The 10,995-nt window shown below is 48.5% G+C and overlaps 1 long non-coding RNA gene across 1 annotated transcript; it reads left to right on the plus strand.

Moving 5' to 3' along the window:
* The first annotated feature begins 1,210 nt into the window (after positions 1 to 1,210).
* On the plus strand, positions 1,211 to 10,338 carry LOC142574110 (uncharacterized). Its single transcript, XR_012826423.1, has 3 exons — positions 1,211 to 1,349; positions 9,079 to 9,143; positions 10,174 to 10,338. It is a non-coding gene; the product is annotated as an uncharacterized LOC142574110 (long non-coding RNA).
* Positions 10,339 to 10,995: the final 657 nt, after the last annotated feature.

Consider the following 10,995-nt stretch of genomic DNA (forward strand, 5'->3'; position numbering starts at 1 on the left):
AGCAGTTTAGTTCATATTGCTGTAATGCTATCGTATACAGTTGCTCACGCGTTGCTTATAGAACTAGCTTTTTTCTGGTCTAGTGCCGACTTCTCAACGGTAATATGCAGGATGGGGTCTCCGAGAACTCCACTACAGATAAGAAAACTACAGGATAAACTTACAGGGGCAATATGTTTTACTAAAGAATGCAAGCGTTCTGACGCGATAACATCTGCATCGTAGCGACAAATATACATCGTTTCCTTTTTGATTATTATCTGTGGGCTCCTCTGTTTCCAATGATTCTTTGAAGACTCGGTAGTTGGCGCGTTTGGTTTAATCTTAACTCTGCGCCTAGTGGCATACCATATGACCATCAATGCTTGTTTCTTTTTTTGTTGTTCTTTTCACTTCGATACAACGTGAATGAAATCATTAACTTGGAGTTAAAGTTCAATTGCAGGAATCGAGTGTCTCTTTCCAAAGCATTCAAGCTAAAAGATTCAAGTTAGCCTTGTTTAGCGCATATTCAGACAAGTGCATTGTCTTTACCGTAGTTTCCTAGGAAGAGTTGCGTGGTCAGTAATCAAGCCTTACTGACTGTTTTCTCGCTAACTATAGTATACTTTATTCTGTGTTAATCTCATGACAAAAGCCGAGCAGTATTCCAAAAAGTTGTCTAGTGTCAAAACCCAGGCCATACTTTAATCCTGGTATGTGCTTCTCATCCAGAAAATTTACTGTGAATAATCAAAATTAGCATTCTCTTTTGACTATTTGCTCGTTGACCATATATGTCATTGTGTGCGTCATACACAATGGTTCGGAACACGACAGAAATGTTTCTTTCGTCGCAAACTGATAGATTGTATGTTTGCGAGTAAAGTGTTCCGGGCAGCGTCGAGGATTCTTTATTCACTACAGCAGTACTGTTGACGAACCGTAGTAGCTATATCATGTTATGAGGCACAATGCACACGGTGCAGAACAATTTATTAACAAATATTGTGCATGTATGACGCTATATGTAAAGCTATATTGTTTCTGTAAGGTACTTTTTTATTTTATGCTATATAAAATATAATCTCTCATACAGTCGTTTAAAATTACTTGTATCGTGTAAAAAGCTCTGCCTAATGAATGTTGTTTAAACATGTAGCTCGAAAAGCGCTAGCAAGGATCGAAAGACAAAAAAGTTTTACCTTTCGATGATATAATTTCGTTTTCAGGTCTCAGCGAATAAAACTGGCTCAACTTCACTTGCATAAGACAAAACACGGCGAATATGTCAGTCATGAAGGCGAAGTTCGCACTACTGCAATTGCTTCTGCTTCCCACCTTCTGCCTTGCAAGTGATTCATCACCAAGTGAGCTCATATTCCTGAACTAAGCGAAACTCACACATATATTGTTTACCTTTGTGTATCTGCTTCTCTCATATCACAATCCGTGAAGAAGTCGCTAAGTTTTCTTAGCGCTCCTCACTAAAAACTTATATGTTTTCGCTTAACCCGCATATCATAAATTCAGGGTTGGTAGCAAAAATGCAAAGCTGCAGTAGTTGTCCTCCTACAGGCGTGTTCATCTTTCGAGACTCGGCCACATAACATAAGTGCTTAGAAAACATAGCTTAGTTCATATAGCATTACCAGAGCAACTAAATTAGGGAGCTTCGAAAAAAATGCTCATATCTGAAGCATCTAACAATGGCCATGGCGAACCATGGCCGCGGTAAATAGCGGGGCATGCTGCTTGAAATATCTCTACGAAAGCTGCGCGCTCAGCGTTTTTGAGAAGCTGACACAGTACCTGCGCAGTGACCTTAGTTGGTCCAAGGGTTTCTGTTCAACCCTTGTGTAAACCCCAGTGACTACCCAGTGTCCCAGGTATGCGGAAAATCGGTTGGAGGCATAGACACATAAACACAGCCAGCCGCAGTAAAGTGCGTGAAGTAATCTAAGAATGCTCTACGCATAAATAAAACTCATTAAACTGTTTTCGAAGCAAGGCACAATGGGGCACATCTAATATATATTCAGGCAAGCTAGACTGAAAACATAATAACCCATGCAACGCACGCGTATTTCTGGAAGCTCTGTCAGTTGGCGCAGTGCGTCCACATGAATGCCTGAAAGACGTTCCCGGTTATACATATGACTCCTACATGACATGTCTCTGCATTAATTAGAATTTCTTGAAGCGGCTTTACTGACGTTTCATATTAAATTTATATATCGTGCACTTTAGCGAACAACTATAATTGAAAACAGCACATTGCAACGCTTATTTGTAAATACTTTCCGGAACTCGCGTTTCGTTCTATTAAAGAACTATCCAATATTATTTTCTATTCAACGTGCTCGGTAGCAGGCATGGCCTTTTGAAGAAATCCGACGCCCTGGTCCCCGTTACTGCCGTTGTTCATAATATGCCAAAAAAGACATTTGCGATAAATCAAACCATGCTGCACAATGAATCGAAAAGCATGCGATTTGGCATGTGAAAAAATTGCGCAGTGCACACAAGGTTGGTCAGTCACCTTCTGACAATAATCAAAATAAAAATCATGAATTGTTCCACTCTGTGAAGGGCCCCTTCGACGTGGCAGCATACGTGGCGGCTTCGGATGACACCTGCAAGGGAGTGGTGCGGGGCGTGGACCCCGAGATCAGCGACGCCGTTCTAAAGGCGCTCATTGCCAACCACCGAAACCCCGAGACATTAGAAGTACGAAGAATGAAGAAGACCCCCACGATCGTTGTGCTCTTTGAAGGACAAAGGATGCCGAACCACGTGGTCTGCGGGACGGTCATGTTGCCTTGCGCCCTGTATCGCAGGCAAGTAGACGTTTGCTACACGTGTGGAGAGCTCGGCCATAGAGCAGACGTCTGCCCTAACGGCGAAGACAAAAGGAAACGCCGCGGTTGTGGCATGGTTTCCCCACCAAAAGATCATCAGCGCGACCCAAAGTGCGCCATCTGTGGAGGCGCGCACCCGACGGCCGACCTCAGGTGCAGCCAGCGCTTCCTGGTGCCGTACATCGTGCGTCGGAGGCGGCGGCGCGCCCTAGAGGCGCAAGTGGCTGCAGGATCACGTGATGCCAGCGTTGTAGGCGCGGCCCCTTCCCGGGGTCTGTCGGCAATGAGAGGGCGCTCCCGATCCAGGGAGCGCGCCGACAGCAGAGCGCGCTCCCGATCCTGCGGGCGCCCCGTCAGCAGAGCGCGCTCCCGTTCCAGAGGATGCTCGCGCTCCAGTGTTCGCATCCAGGACGGGCCTACTTGGGTGGACAAGGTCACGGAGACGACGACTGGAAATAAGGTAACGCATCGTACACTGCCAGAGCAGATGGAGGATCCGCGTCTTGCGGCTTTAAAGCAGGAGAACGCGCAGCTCAAGGAGGAAATGCGTAAGTTGAGGGCAGACCTCGAATTGATTCCTAAAGCACATAACGGTCATGGCAGCACGTCGCCCGCACCAGCACTAAAACCAGTGCTGGGTCAGGCAAAGCGTAAGGCACCCTCTCCCGAGTCGACCGAGGCTGCGGTAGAGCTGATGGAGGAGGCGTCCCTCTCAGCTTCCATGCCCGCCGCGACCATCGCGAAAGGATCGCTTGCGGAACTCCTCGATCGATTAGCGCAGGCGAGTAAGACACAGTCCGGAGCTATCGAGCAGCAATCCGAGACCATCAAGAAGCAGTCTGAGGCCATTGCTACCCTCAACCGCAGATTGGGGATAATGGAGGCTAAACTTGCTGACGTAAGCAGACTGAAGGTGGCCGGTAAGGTTAAGAAAGCAAATCAGGATTCCGATGTGTCGGTCAAGTGCACCGCGCTCAAGGGGATGCTTACTAAATAGAGACACAATGGCGGACAACACAGAAAAATTATGTGTGTGGCAATGGAACTGCGTCAGCTTCAAGAGGCGCAAGGCTTCGTTACAACAGTTTGTGAAAGCACAAGCGGACAAACCGCATGTCCTGCTCCTACAGGAGACCCTTTGTGAGGAGGCGACCTTCTCGGGTTACCGCGTTGTCTCGACGAGAGGAGACCGTAGGAGAGGGGTAATCACGATGGTAAAGAAGGCAATTTCCTTCCAGGAGCACAAGATCACAATAGGCAGAGCTGATGCTAGCCGTAGGTTGGAGGCGCAGCTGGTTGAGATAATCCCTAGCGGCCGGATCAAACAGAGCATATTCGTCCTCAATGTGTACAGCCCTCCGACATATCAGAGAGCAGAGTTTTCGCGGACTCCTCGGCAGGGCAGTCGCCATAGCAGGTGACAGCCCTCTGATAGTGGCAGGGGACTTCAATGCCCCGCACATGGCCTGGGGTTATAATAGACAAACGGCGAAGGGAGTGAACTCAGTGAGCACGGCAGAAGACTGCGCGTTGACCCTAGTGGCGGACCCCCGCTTTCCCACGAGGATACGCACCTCGGTCTCGAGGGACACGATGCCAGATCTGGCTTTTGTTAGAAACACTGACGCAGCCTGGACTAACTTGCAAGAAAATTTAGGGAGCGACCATCACATTGTAGCGTTATCAGTCAGGATCAGAGCGGCCCCGCTTAGGATATTTAAGTACGTTGATTGGGATCTCTTCTGAAAGATACGGGACGAAGGTGAGTCGGAGTAGGGTGCACTGGAGGATCTACTCGCGCAGGTCAAGAGAGAGGTTGAAAGGGCCACCAAGAAAATATCCACGGACCTTGAGACCCCCAGGATAGACGCACGCCTGGCGCATCTCCTTGAGGCCAAGAGGTCTGTGCTGGAGAGGTGGAAAACGCAAAGGCTAAACCGCAGGCTCAGGAAGAAGATCGCGGAGCTTAATCGCAGCATAGAGGCACACTGTCTGGAGCTCAACAGACAACAATGGAACGAAGCCTGCTCGGCAGCAGACGAGCGAATGCGCATGGGGGGAAAATGGAACTTTCTTAAGCACCTGCTCCATGATAAACAGACCAAGGGTAATCAGAGACTCGCCGTAGATAGACTAGTACATAAGCAAAAATAGGGGGGTCATTGCGATGCATCGCTTCTCCGAGACCTGGCAATGAAGTATCTTCCGGTAGGGACGGATGAACTACGGGAATGCCCTCAATACGTGGAGGAGGACGCCCCAAAGCTCGATGATCCGTTTTCTGAGGCAGATATCAGGGAGGTCAGAAATATCAAAAATAACGTACAGCGCGAACGACAAGTACAGCGACAGACGACATACACAGTGCTGACTTCCAACAATATTGTTGGAAGTCAGCGCTGTGTATTTCGTCTGTCGCTGTCCTTGTCCTTTGCGCTGTACGTTATTTTTGATCATGAATTACCAACTAGCCCAAGCAACCAACCTAGTTCATATCAGGGAGGTGCTCCACAACCTCAATGGCAGGTCGGCCCCTGGGCCGGATGGCATAACCAACCGGGTTTTGAGGAACCTGGACGACCGGTCCATTAGCATCATTGCGAAGGAAATCAAAAAGGTATGGGAGGAAGGTAGTATTCCAGACTCGTGGAAGCAGGTGACGGTGGTACTGATTCCTAAGCCTGGGAAGCCCCCAAGCCTGGACAACCTCCGGCCCATTTCGCTCACTTCATGTTTAGGTAAGGTTGACGAGCACGTTATACATAACAGGATCTCAAAACACATAGAGCGCGAGGGGTTGTTCCCGTACAATATGGTAGGGCTTAGACCATCTCTTTCCACGCAGGACGTCATGCTAATGCTAAAAAGACAGGTTCTTGACAACAGGACTAGAGACGTCAGGGGCATTCTTACACTAGACTTGTCCAAAGCCTTCGACACCGTGTCGCACGACTTCATCTTAAATGAGATTTCGGCATTGAACTTGGGAGGTAGATTTTTCGCGTTTGTGGAGTCCTTCCTGAGTGGCCGGACGGCGGTCGTCAAGGTGGGGCAGACCAAATCACAACCATTCTCGCTAGGAAACAGAGGCACGTCACAAGGGGCGGTGATCTCCTCCCTCCTGTTTAATATTGCAATGCACGGACTCTCGAAGCGGCTGGCCGCCGTACCAAACGTGGGACACGCGCTGTACGCCGACGACATTACGATCTGGTGTCCGGGAGGCTCGGAGGCGACCGTGGAACAGGCGCTCCACGAGGCCTTGGACGTGACCCAGTCCTTCTTGGAGGGCACGGGTCTCCAACTCTCCCCGACCAAGTCAGAGCTTATGTTATACAGACCGTCAAGGCAGGTGGTTCGGGGGCTCGTGCCGCTCGAGCAGATTCCCACAGATGTGTACACGCGGGACGGCCAGAAGATCCCCAGGGTGAATTCGATTAGAGTTCTAGGATTGTTGCTCGATGCCAGGGGCTCTAATGCCAAAACCATTGCGCATCTTACCGCCAAAACCGAGAATATTCTCAGATTAATCATGAGAGTCTACAATTAGAAGGGGACCTAGGCGAGGACAACCTTCTTAGGGTGCATCACGAGTTTCTTATGAGCCACATCAATTATGTGGTCTCGGCCCTGCAGTGGACTAAGACGGAAAGGAACAAGCTTGACACGTTGATGCGGAAAAGCGTCAAGAAGGTACTGGGTATTCTGGTCACGGCAAGCACGGACAGGCTAATGCAGCTCGGAGTTCTTAACACCACCCTCGAACTCATAGAGGCGCTACGAGCGACGCAGATCACAAGGCTTTCGGGCTCCAGCGCCGGTAGGCGCCTCTTGGAGGCGGCGGGCTTGCAGCCGCGTTACAGTCGCAGCGAGGCGGTTCAGCTGGACGAGAATTCCAGAGGGACCTACGTCGTCGGTCCCTTCCCTAGAAACGTTCACCCACAGCATAATGCGGGCAGGCGAGTAGGTCGTGCCAGGGTGATATTGAAGAAAACGGTCGGCATGAAAGCTTTCGTGGACGCAGCTCAATATGGGCGCTCCGGTAAGTTCACGGTGACGGCTTTCAGTGAAAAGGGCGAGCTCCTATCTGCGGCCTCGGTAGGCGCTGTGACGGCCGACGTGGCGGTTGCGCTGGCGATGCAGAATTCAAAAAGGCGTATATCTACACTGACTCACGCGCGGCCGTCAGGGCTTTCGCTTCGGGAATGGTTGCGAGACAGGTGGAGGCGATTCTGAAAAGCAAATGCAGAACTAATTGTGACCCCCTGCATTATATTATATGGTTCCCCGCTCACATGGGCGACAATGTGCTGCCGGGTCGCCCGAACCCCGATGAGATTGCTCACCGCCGTGCGCGAGAATTAACGCGCCGCGACGGCGGTGGGGCTAAATTGGATCCGGAGGAGCTCGGCCACAGCGACCCCTTATTAACCTTTCATGAGATCGTCCCCCACTATAAAGAGGAACGCAGGCGCTTCCCGCCTCCACACCCAAATCTATGCAGATCTCAATCGATCACGCTTAGGATGCTTCAGACGAGGTCATATCCCTCGCGAGGTTTCTTAAGCAGGATTTATCCAGAAATTGACCCACAGTGCCCGGATTGTGGGAAGGTTAGCACTCTACCTCATATGCTCTGGCAGTGTCCTGCGTTACGGGATACGTCCCTCACCAGCGAACGGGACTGGGACGAGGCCATATCTAGTACGCAACTCAGGCTCCAGTCCATGGCCGTCCAGAGGGCCCGTGAAAGAGCGGAGAGGTTTGACCTCCCGATTCCGACATGGGAGCCGCCAGCGGCGAGCCGGGGGCGCCAACGGGTCCCCGCCGGCTAGTCCCTCAGGTGCTCAATAAAAGTTCATTGTCTGTCTGTCTGTCTGTCTGTCTGTCTGTCTGTCTGTCTGTCTGTCTGTCTGTCTGTCTGTCTGTCTGTCTGTCTGTCTGTCTGTCTGTCTGTCTGTCTGTGAAGGTGGATGACCAGCGAAGCTCTTTAGCACACGATAGAGAGGTGACACAAAATTTTGAACAAATATACGAACTCATTTACCGTGTTTTTAAACATTCGCATGGACGACGGGACCGCTGCCCCGAGAAACCGAATGAAGCTTTATAGGCGTGACGCTTAGACCGGACCGCCACCGTAAGAGAACAGAAGGAAGGTAAATACGCTAGTGCTTTGAACGCCGACAAAGACAGGGCTGTACGAACGTCGACATAGCCGACGCTGGTCAAAGTGTAGTATCTGTTCCTATGAGCCTATTATGTCATACTAGTTTTACTTGTATCCAAGCTATTAGTTTACTTTTGCAAGTTCGCGTGGTGATTGTAGCCTTGTTTTCAGAGCGCTTGTTGCCTCTTAGGGTGGCATACGCCATTGAGTTTTTGCTCGCTTAGAGGGGTATTCTTGTTTACAGAGCTTCTTCTTTGTTGAAAGTTACGCCGTTTTGTACGTTGTGTGCGTGATTCTAATCAATGTAGTCACTGTTCGCTTCCCTTCACACTAAACGATGATGATCCATTGTATTGTTGCTTGAATTGGGTGGAGGAGGTGAGGCACTGCTGAATATTATAACTTTTGATCACGCACGGGAAAAATACCTGGAAACCTAGCCACATGCAGCGTCGCCGTAAAAAAAAAGAATGCTAAGACATTAAAAAGAAAAACTTGTTTACATTTACCCGCCTGTTGAATGGACGAGATGTTTTTGTCATGCCTCATTTCAGTTTTTCTTATCTGGTGACGTTTTCTTACCGCCATGCGGCCTTTGATCTGTGCCCCTTTCTTTGGAGGGATTTTGTTTACTATTTGACTGGCTAATAACATGCCATACCATAGCGAATATCAACAGATGCCGCTAGAAAATTGTAGTTTCCATTGTGATTCATGTCCGTAAGTCGCAATCCCACTTGTCAAGGGGGTAGAATGGCCTGTTGCTAACAGCGCCAGCGTCCAAAGTTGCCACCATCGGGTACGGCTAGAGTACACATCTTTGCCCAATAGGGTATGGACCTAGCCTAAGTCGTGCAAATGCATAGTCACATTGCGGCGTCAATCTGCGTTTTGTTTTGCGACATATGGTGATCACATCCGATGAGTATTCACTATTACAAGTGTGACTGTGACTGTACGTGAGGTGTGTTTTGTTGGTGATGTTCTAATTTTCCAAGATGCTTCCATATGTGATCTCTGACCGTTTTCTCTAATGCTCCTTTCTCTGTTCATTTGCTTGTAACATAGGGCCACCGCACAGAAACTGCACAGATGCGTTAGGCGCTGAGCGTCCCCACGGAGCGCCTTGCTTAGTACGTACACTTATAGTTCTTTGCTCCTAGTTTTCTATGAGCTGTGTTCGACACTGTATAACTCTGCATCTTATATGCTCACATCACTACTCCCAGAATTGTCGGGCTTTAGGGAATGAAACGCGGTTTCCTGAATAACAGGAAATGCTATTATTAAAATTGGCCTTACGGCTACGTAGGCCTTCTGATTGTGCAGGCACGAATACAAGAGAAGGACAGTAGTGCAAAGATGGAGCCGCACTAACGTAGAACGAAATACTATTAGGCACAAATGTTAATATTTGACCATGTGTTTTTTTACACCCTACAGAACTTCTAGAAACCGCTTGGGGTAGATAACGTACTTGTATTTCTTGTGCTGGATTAAACGAAGCACGTGCAATACTTGTAATGAAGAAATCAAAATGCATAATCGAATATTTTACAAAAGAAACCTCATTACATTGAATAAATAACTGAACGAAAGAAGAATAAATCGTAACGACATCAATTCATAATGCGACAACTCAAGCATCCGGAGATGCGCAGAAACGGCGCCCTGGTAGCAGCGATTGCGCGTCTCAAAACACTTGCCTGATGAGGTGCGCCACCACCGGTGTATGGGCAACGCACATGAATGGTGCACGAGGCGAGCCAGAGTGAAAACCGTAAGCGCATTTGGAGTGGGCGCCGCCGCCGCCACAGCAGCAGCAAAAACGGCGTGTTTCCAGAGTTTAACAGCATGCTCGCAGGTTGTGTCCCCCCAAGATAAAGTAAAATCTTATTCTTAGAACATATTTCAAAGAGCTTCAAAGCAAAGATTACTTTCGCTATCGCTTTCAGGTCATTCATCTTTCATTTAGAGTGTCTAATTTTTTGTATTCTCTACATATCACATGGAAAGTAGCCTGCAGAGCGTTTGTAGTTATCTTTTAACAAGATTCCCTAGGGTTTTCTTCTTTCTTTACAGAACTGCGATGTTCGCACGTGCCGCATTCGCTCCAATCTAGTAACTTTAAATGCATCATATGGCTTCGTTTTTTTATTCCAGAAACAATTAGGTACCAACGAAACCCATGGAGAGTTCCGCTGTTTGCTTGGCCAATGTAGAGACGGTATCTGCGAGCCCACCCGCTGGTCAGATTGCGCCAAAAGCTGAGAGCTATATAGCCCAAAAGTTTTAACAAGTCCTATGGCATTACCAATACTAGCCCAATAAACGCATATAAAAACGTGTAGTTGTTTAAATACCAGCATTATTTCATGGTACTCAGAGCTTAAAATGTGCTCAAGGGCGTGGGGGTTTACACCTCCTACTCATTTCACACCTTATCACACCTATATTTGCTTTATTGTTTGGAATTGAAAGCCATAATTGTCGTTTAATGGCTGTCGAGGATCACTGGGACCAGAAGTGCATCATACCCTTTATTTAAGGTATCCAACTTAGATATTAGGATCATCAGCCAGCACAACAAAGGCATGCCACAAATACCAGATATTCGGCGGAGGCAAATGCAAAGTCGTTGGCAAGGGCTAACAACTTTACAGTGGATCAGGCCTGGTCCATGAATGCGACGGAATCAGTGAGCTTTAAATTTGAATTTCCCACGATGGCGAAAGCACAATATGTCGCTGGTTGCTAAGTTTAGCGGAGCGATAATGGGTACACAGGACCAACGCAATGCTGGGACATAAATGACGCGAAAGGTATTTGATTTAGCAAGGGAAAAGCAAGGGCAGGAGACACAGACACAACCTGATAGCCTGTACCTCTCGATGATCGGCGGCGGTAGTGCAAAAAGAGAGAAAAATGCATTTACGGACAGAAGAAACGACGTAACCTTCGGGTGTCGTGTGCTTTCGCATGTTC

The sequence above is a fragment of the Dermacentor variabilis genome, chromosome 3 (genome assembly GCF_050947875.1).
Source record: "Dermacentor variabilis isolate Ectoservices chromosome 3, ASM5094787v1, whole genome shotgun sequence".
NCBI classification, from domain to species: Eukaryota; Metazoa; Arthropoda; class Arachnida; order Ixodida; family Ixodidae; genus Dermacentor; species Dermacentor variabilis.